General features: G+C 38.1%; 2 pseudogenes; both read right to left on the bottom strand.

Annotated features, from left to right (window-relative positions):
• Positions 1–3,238: 3,238 nt before the first annotated feature.
• On the bottom strand, positions 3,239–4,315 carry LOC113177717 (hsp90 co-chaperone Cdc37 pseudogene; annotated as a pseudogene).
• Positions 4,316–6,092: 1,777 nt separating this feature from the next.
• LOC113177718 (CDKN2A-interacting protein pseudogene) lies at positions 6,093–7,812 on the bottom strand (annotated as a pseudogene).
• Positions 7,813–8,492: the final 680 nt, after the last annotated feature.

Genomic DNA, 8,492 nt, shown 5'->3' with positions numbered 1-8,492 from the left:
CTCTTAAGACCAGGTAAGGCAGCCTCTGAGAATAGGACACTGTCTGCATCACTAGAAGGTTCCACTTACCCAAGACTACTTCTGCCACAAATCAATTACACATCTGATATCCTCCCAGTTATTGCACCTTTGGTTTGAGGGGTATGAAGTAAAAAACAAAATGGCATGGATTTAAAACCCTGATGGGCTTTTTATTGAGCTATGTGATCCTGGATAAATTAATTAACCTATCTGTGGCTCATTTTCTATGTTAAATGGAGGTCCTACTTGTAGCTCATTGAGGATTTGTATGCTGAATAGTGCCTAGCACATAATAAGTACTCAATCAAAGTGACCACTATGACTATTGAAGGCTTTTTTGGGGGGATGCTGTGGGCACAATGGTGTGGGGAACATAATGGAGGATCAGAGTGAATTAGTCTTTGTTAATTCATTTCGAAGTTCATTTTTTTTTAACCTTAGGGTGATTCTGATCACTGATGCAGAGAAATGCATTGAGTGCAAGCAACAGAACTTCCTACCAGACATGGTAAAGCATTAATGGTCCTATAACATCACTGTGGTAAGCCTTGTTACTTTTCAAATGGGGGAAACGAGCCCAGAGCAGGACAAGATCTTACCTGAGGTCGCCTAGCAATGTAGTAAACTCAGTAAACACCAAGACAACAAAAACAAAGAGGTATTCTATAATTCGTAAAATGTCTCATTTAGTCCAGTGTTCTCAATGGCATGTCAGAAAAGCTGCCATTGTCTTTATGGACAGTGGCAGGAACTCCATCCTGACCTAGTTCAGAATGAAGCAGACATTTAGATCATGACTGTTTCAAAGGCTACACAATATTTCTGTTCATAATTTTTTATATGCACAAGGCCCTGGGTTCAATCCCCAGCACCACACACACAAAAAGGAATAAACACAACTTCTTTGTAAACAGAGAGTCCTAATTAAGATTTTCTAAGACTTGACATTTATTTCAGCTCTTATAGAAAAGCTCTCTGTCAAACACAGGCCAAATTAGGGTCCCTTGCCTCTTTTTTAATTTCCAGCAATTACTTCTTATTATCATCACAATCACACCAGTGAATGATACACATCAACTAAACAGGCCTGTATTGTCTATTAAGTGTTATTATTTTAAAAAATAATATTAATATTTGATTCTCTGTTCCTGAGAATAGCACCTAATATTTGACAAATGTACATGTTTGTTGATAAATTAAATGTTATAAAACATTAGTATAGATTCTTCACTTTACTTACTCTCACATTTAAAATTTACTAATTAGCTACTTCTTTGGAAAGTGAATGAGATACTGGAGGTCAAGAGAGGGTGGGGCTGAAACCAGGTTAGAATATGATAAATAAAACAGAACTTCGATGAGGGGGACTAAAGGAACACTAATCAGATCCAGGATAAATATTGTAGAAGATATTTTCATTTGTGTAGAGAAAAGGAAACAACCCAGAGAGTAAAGAGACAACCTATGGAATGGAGAAAATATTCACAATCTATACAGATGGCAATGGGTTAATAACCAGAATGTATCAGAAAATCCAAAAACTCTATAGTTAAAAACAATAACTTGATTAAAAATGGGAACTGTATCTGAGCACTTCTCAAAGAGTCATACAGATAGAAAACAAGTATATGAAAAAGGTCTCAACATCACTAATCATCAGCAAAATCCAATCAGAAACAACAATGAGGTATTGACTCATTCCAGTGAGAACAGTGGTTATCAAAACAACAACAAAAGAATGAATTGGGATGTGAAGAAAAGGGAAAACTTGTACAACTGCTTTCTGGAAATGTAAGTTAGTCGCAATCATTTTGGAAAAAAATGGATATTTCTCAAAAAAATTGACATAGAACTATCATTTGTTTGGGAAAACCCACTATTGGGTATGTATTTACTGGAAATGAAATCAATATGTTGAAGAGACTTCTGTACTCCCATGTTCATTTCAGCATTATTGACAATTGCCAAAAAGTGAAAACTTCCAAAGTCGCCATCAACAGATGAACCAATAAAGAAAATGTGGTATATATACACATAATGAAATACTGTCATTCAGATAAAAGAATGAAATCCTGTAATTTATGAAAATGTGTGGAACTAGAGATTATGTTAGCTAAATAAAGTAATCACAGAAAAAGTACTGCATGCTATCACTAATACATGGAATCTAAAATATTTGATTCCATAGAAGTTGAAGGTGAAATTGTCATTACCAGGAGGAGGAAGAAAGGATGATAGAATTAAGAAGTTCTGAGGTTCTATTGCAGAGTAGACAATAGAAAGTAGTGCATATAGAGGTAAAATAATATTGCATATATAAAGCCAAAAGAAATGAACTTTAATGGATGTACCCTAAAGAATTGATCAATGTTGGGGGGGGAAGAAAACATTCAACCCAACTTTCATATTACACAATGCATACTTATATTGAAACTCTACATAACAACTCTTTAACATATATATTTTATATTTTCACATTTCACATTTAATATTTTTAAGCAGGCATGAAAAAAATAACAAAAGTTTCAAAGGAACTTTCATACCACAGGAGGACACACTGAAAAGGCAACGTCTATGAGAAATAAAACTTTTACCAAACATGGAATTTGCTGGCACCTTGACCTTGGGAATCCAGTCTCCAGAATTCTTAGAAATAAATGTTTTATATTTTTAGTTTTTTTTAAAATGATATTACACTTATAGAAACTGGGAAGCATGTGAGTGTTTTGCTACATTTTTATTATATATACAAATAAAATCCCATCTAACAGTTAATATTCTTATCCCTTTTGATTGACTAAATTTATATATGTGTACACATTTCTTGAGCATTTGAAATACTTTATTGGATGATCATTGCTATTTACCAAATAGACGTGAAAGACTCACAGTGACTGGCCCCTTGCCTGGGGATTCTCTGCCCAATAGAGGGCAGAACTGTTGACCTCTGCCCTTCCTCAAACCCCTGGGGCATTGGCATAATGCTGACAGGTTGAGGGAGCTGCAGGCATTGAAGCCCCTTCACTCAAAGCAGAAAATTGCATGACCATTGAGGAACAGGGCAGTGGAAGAGGAAGACAGGTCAGGGCCCAGGACAGGGGGGAGCAGCAAAACTAGAGGAAGCCAAAGGCTGGAGACATGGTGTCTATTTTGGTTTTCTATAAATGGGAGCAGATAGGCCTGCAGAAGGCCAGCAAGTGGTGGTGCCCGGGGTTGGTCACCCACTGACATCTTTCTCATCACCTGGTTTGGGGTCCACTTCCAGTAATGGGTCCCTGCCTCCTCCCCCTCCTTGGCCTCTCTGGACTTGGAGTTGGGAACATAGAGGCCAGAGTCAATGCAATGCTGCATGTAGTACTTCACATCATGAGGTTCATCTTGCTATTGGTGTCTTGGAGCATCTGCACATCCTTCACAACAAGGTACTTTTGAAGTTCCTCAGGGAGGGATTCTTAGACCTCAACAGGGTCCAGGGCACCAGGGCTCAGCCAATTCTCATGCTCCTCTGCCTCACACTCCTTCATGGCTTTCTCATTGAGGCACAGCTTGGAGAAGCTCTGCACATGCTCCTTGAAGGTCTCCAGCTTGTGGTTAAAGCTCTCCATGTACTGGTCATTGGCCATCTTAATCTTAGGAAAGAGCTGTCTGAAGCAAGCATAGGGGTCACCTTCAGACTCTTAGTTAGCTCCAGGATGAACTGCATGACAATAGTCTGGTGGGCCACCTGCTCCATGAGTGCACAATTTTTCCTTCACCTCCAAATCAATGCACTACCAAGTAGTTGGCTGTCTCCTCACATACCAAGTGGACATTGTCTGACAGGAACTTCTGGCTATCAGCCCAGCTGCAGAAAATGCCAAAGGACTTCATCTGTTTCTCCTACTTCTCCACAAAGGTTTTGTGTTTCTGCTTCCTCACTTCCTCTGAATCCTCCTATGCTTTCTCAGGCTTGATATTGACCATGCTTTTGCTGAAGCCAGGGCATGCTCTTTTCCTTCTTGTGCATCTCCTCCATCTTCTGCTCCTAGCTCCACTCCTCATTGCAAGTTTCTGTGCCTCAGCCTACAGTCACTCCAGATCTGCCTGGAACCTTCAGTCAACTCCCAGCCCCTTTAGCTTCCAATAGCAATCAAACACCTTGCACTGGTTTGCATGACAACCCCGTCCGGCTCTTCCTCCTCCTTCCAGAACTGCTCCATGCACTCCACCCTGGCCTGGTGCCACCAGGGGAAGAGCTGGCTGTGTTGCTGTTGGGGTGTCTCTCTTTCTCATTGTCAGACATTTCGATGAGGTTTCACATGCCCGGTAGTCCACCATTTTTGCCCAGCCAGCTATGGCTCTGGTAGCAAAGGCAGTAGCAGTGTTGACGATCTGGTCCCTTCACCATTTATAATTTTCTAAGCAAAGCAAAAATAGTTTAGGGAATTGACTTATACTTAAATTACATTGTAAATTGGTATACTAGGGTAAGAGTCTTCAATAGTCCTATAAGATGGATGAAAATTATCACCAAACTGCTAGAATGAATGTAGATATATAATTTTCTTACTTAAGAAAAAATACTTGAAATGTCAATACACACAACAAAAGTTTATGAATTAGCATATGTACACATATATAATCATAATTTTTGGAAACTTTCATTTTTATTATTTATTTTTCAGTGTGTTACTACTAACTTTATTCTCAGTAACAGAAAGAATCTGGGATGTATAAAAGTAACAAAAACATGTAAAACACAAATATTTTATAAAACAGGATAAACTTGGTATAATAATTTATCATTAAATTAAAAAATCATATGATAATTTGTTCAACATATATATTTCATGAGCATATCTGAGAAACATTTTTTCCCATCAGGAGTAAAGTTTGTTAGCTTTTACTTTCCAAAGAGTTGAATAGTTTTTAAAATTTACTGACAAAAACATTGTTTTTAAATATGTATTGGTATTAACATTTTATCCCTTTAAAAGTCTCCACAAAATGTTTAGAAGCAAAAATTATTATGTATTAAATAATAATACATAAAAAATATTATGTATTAAAAAATCTGGATCAATTGCAAAATGTGGGAAGTAGCACTGGGAAGATTTGTATAACTCAGTCAATTTGGAGCCTAAGTCCGAGTTGTAAGGACTGACAGAGTAACTAGGAAAATTACAAATATCTCCCATTAAATATTCCAGTGGCAGTGACTGAAAAACAGAAAGCATGCTTCCTCTAGGATAAAATTGATGTCTGGGATATCAGGCAGTTTCAAATACCCAGTATCTTAATTTTTTTTTGAAAAGGTAAAATAGCTTAAAGCATTTAATATCTATACAAATCAACTAATATCTAAACTACTGTTAATAGTAGTCACGAAATATGCTTAATATAGAAACCAACATTTATGTCTTTAAGAAAAAGTGTAAATTGTATTTTACCTCAAAATATAAATTAACCCGCTTAAAGAATCATCAGTGGTCAAAATCATGGTGAATTTAAAACAACTTCAGAACAAAATAACAATAAGTACATTATACTGCTTTATATCTAAAAAAATGCTTACAACTCCTCATAAAAATAGTCTGAGGCAACTATTTTTTTCTTTTATTCTCTTACAGACATGTTCAACACTATGGGCAACATTCTTAAAACCAAGACTTTCAGACATTCAAATACTGTGGTCCCCTTTTCTTTGATGTGGTTTATTCTGCTAAAAAAAGCATTGTAGACAACTTATTACATTTTCACCAAATTTAAAGTAGTACAAAAATTTTAAGACTCTACAGAACTACACATTATACCTAATACATCATTAAAAATAGAAGTCAGTATTTTTTCAGCAAATAAAACAGCATACTGGTATTCTGTTAATGCATACCTTTTTAATATGTACAGTTATTCATAAATTATTTACAACTTCTACTTATGTGAAGAGAATTAAAATGTAAATTTTTCTCCAAAACTGGAAAAAAGCAATACAAAATTTGTGAAAGCCTGTGCTTTATACTGTACAAAAGTAAGCCAGTTTTCTCTTCAAATACCAGATACTGTATGCAGTGATATTTTTGACATATTACAGATTATGGCAATTCATGAGAATGTTTTAAAGCAGAAGGTAAGTTTACAGGTCTTGATTCTTCATTAAGGAGTACTAGATCTTCTATCTCACTGCCTCTGTATTTCCTTTTACATATTTTTACCACCATTTTTTTCTTAAGAAATAACTTCAATGCTTCTCTTGATGCAACTGCTTTTGCATTTTTTTTTTTTGCTTTTTCCACAGCCAGTGCCCAAGTACACTGACTTGCACCACAATTTCAAATAACACTTTCTTAAGAGCTTTTATTTTGAGGCAAATCTGCCACTTCTTTTAGTGGGACAAAAAAAAAATATCCAGTGTTGCTTTCAGAGCCTTAATAGCTGTATTTAGGAGCTCTCCATGATTCATATTGATACTAAAGCTACCAACAGCTACTAATTTCCATGCCACTGTTTTGTACAGTCTATTGAAGAAAGGTTGCTTCTGTTTCACATCTTCATTGGTTAATTTGCAACAAGAGAACTTGATAGAAGTCTCACTTGACTGTGAAGTACTTTTAGAAGGAAACTGTGAGGTGCTACTCTGATAACTTAGAAGTTAGTCTTAGAATAACTTAGTCTTAGAAGCTAGCTGGGACACACTTGCTAAAGAAGTACTTTTGGAAACCATAGATCCATTGGTCTGGGAGCTGCTCTTGGAAGCTAACAGTGATGCAGCTACCTTGGAAGTGCTTTTGGAAGTGAGCAGTGATGTATTTGTTGAGCTTCTCTTGGGAGTTAGTAATGATGTTCCTGATGAGAAACTGTTTTTAGAAACTGATGATGAAATACTTGCCTCTAGTTTGGCAAGTAAATCCACTTGAAGCTGTCTCGAAATTAGGTTTAGAAGACAATAAAGCTGACTCTACTTCTGAGCTTCCAGATGTACCCAACAAGGGCACCTCAATCTCTGAGCTGCTCTGAGAAGCAGAGACTGAAGAATCTTTCAAAGCACTCATTTTAGATGAGCCACTTTGTTGTCTGGGTCAGTGGACTGGGTCACGGACTATTCACATTGGATTTCAACAATAAAGAAACAAATGATGCTGAACCATGCTTATCTGGAGCTTCTGATTCAGAAGCTTTTCCAGATCCTGCCATTGTTAACTGACAGGAAATACTGCTGCTGCTTTGACTGGAAACAGCACTCTCCCTCACATGTAGAGCTGTTCTGACCAGAGATGCCAGAGCTCTGAGTGGAGTTTCCACTACTCTCTGTTTGGTGGATGACCTGGAACATGTAGAACTCTTTTCCAGCTGAGCTGATGTACCTTCTGTTTTGGCAGAAATTTTTGCAAGATCTCGTTCAACTGCACAGTTGTTTTTTTCCTTCTGATTCGTTTTTTGGATAGCTCTTATACCCCATTTTAGCAACCAGTTTGTCTCTTGTTGTGTGGATTGGAGCATTGGTCATTTTGATGCCTTCAGCCATACTAAGAATTTTATCCATAACTTTTTGAGGGTACCAGCACCCAAGCAATACGTGGTTTGCCTAGGCCATGGAAAAGGAGATGAACTGCTGCATCTGCCGACTGCAGGTCCCACTTCCTCTGGGTCAGCAGAGGCAAGGCCACCCTCGGGGGCCAGTTGCCCAGCGTTGTGGAGCAAAAACTCCCAGTGGTGGCACCAGTGTTTGTCAGTCTTGCCCTCTAAGCACAGCGCCTCCACCCAGGCGGCCACCCACGGGTTCTGGCTCAGGAACTCTGACACCTCTTGCACCATGTTGGGCCTGCAGGATGTGGAAGGACACCAGCAGACGCTGCACCAGGGAAGAGGCAGGGTGTGCAGGGATGAATGGCCCTGTCACTGTGGCCTGCACTGGCTGCCCTCCAGAGAAAGCCCCTCAGGAGGCCCACACACCAAACAACAGCGTCCAGAACAGCTGAACCACCCACTCCCCAGTATCTTATGCAGTGTTATCTGTTTGTTCATGTAAAAATCAAATTTCCCAATAATGATTCAAAGGAAAAGTTTAATTGTATTTTTTAAAGTAGAGGTGGGGGAAGAGAGAAAGAGAGAGAGATTTTAATAGAGGAGCCTGCAGTCATCTGCCACAGAGAAGAAACAAAGTGCTTAAGATTGACTGCATTTTGAGGAAAGTAACTGAGTGAGAAGTCTGGAAATTGGGAAGGAAGAGGTGGGCACCCCAAACAACATAAAATCTCATAAAGGAACAAAGCAAACTGCAATTACAAGCTAAACTTCAGGGGTTATGATAATGGCTTTCCACATTTCCAAGGAAAGGATAAGCCAGAAAATTGCATAAATCCCACTCAGAGATGTTAAATCTTAACTAGTGAAAATTCCAAATTACTCACAGGATTTGACATCATTGGGGGGCTGAGTTGATTCTGAGTGAGAATTCAGTCCAAAAATAGGTCGCCTTGGTCAATTCCCAATTC

The sequence above is a fragment of the Urocitellus parryii genome, chromosome 7 (assembly GCF_045843805.1).
Source record: "Urocitellus parryii isolate mUroPar1 chromosome 7, mUroPar1.hap1, whole genome shotgun sequence".
NCBI classification, from domain to species: Eukaryota; Metazoa; Chordata; class Mammalia; order Rodentia; family Sciuridae; genus Urocitellus; species Urocitellus parryii.
The sequence above is the reverse complement of the archived record's forward strand: the minus strand, read 5'-3'. Positions and strand labels throughout refer to the sequence as shown.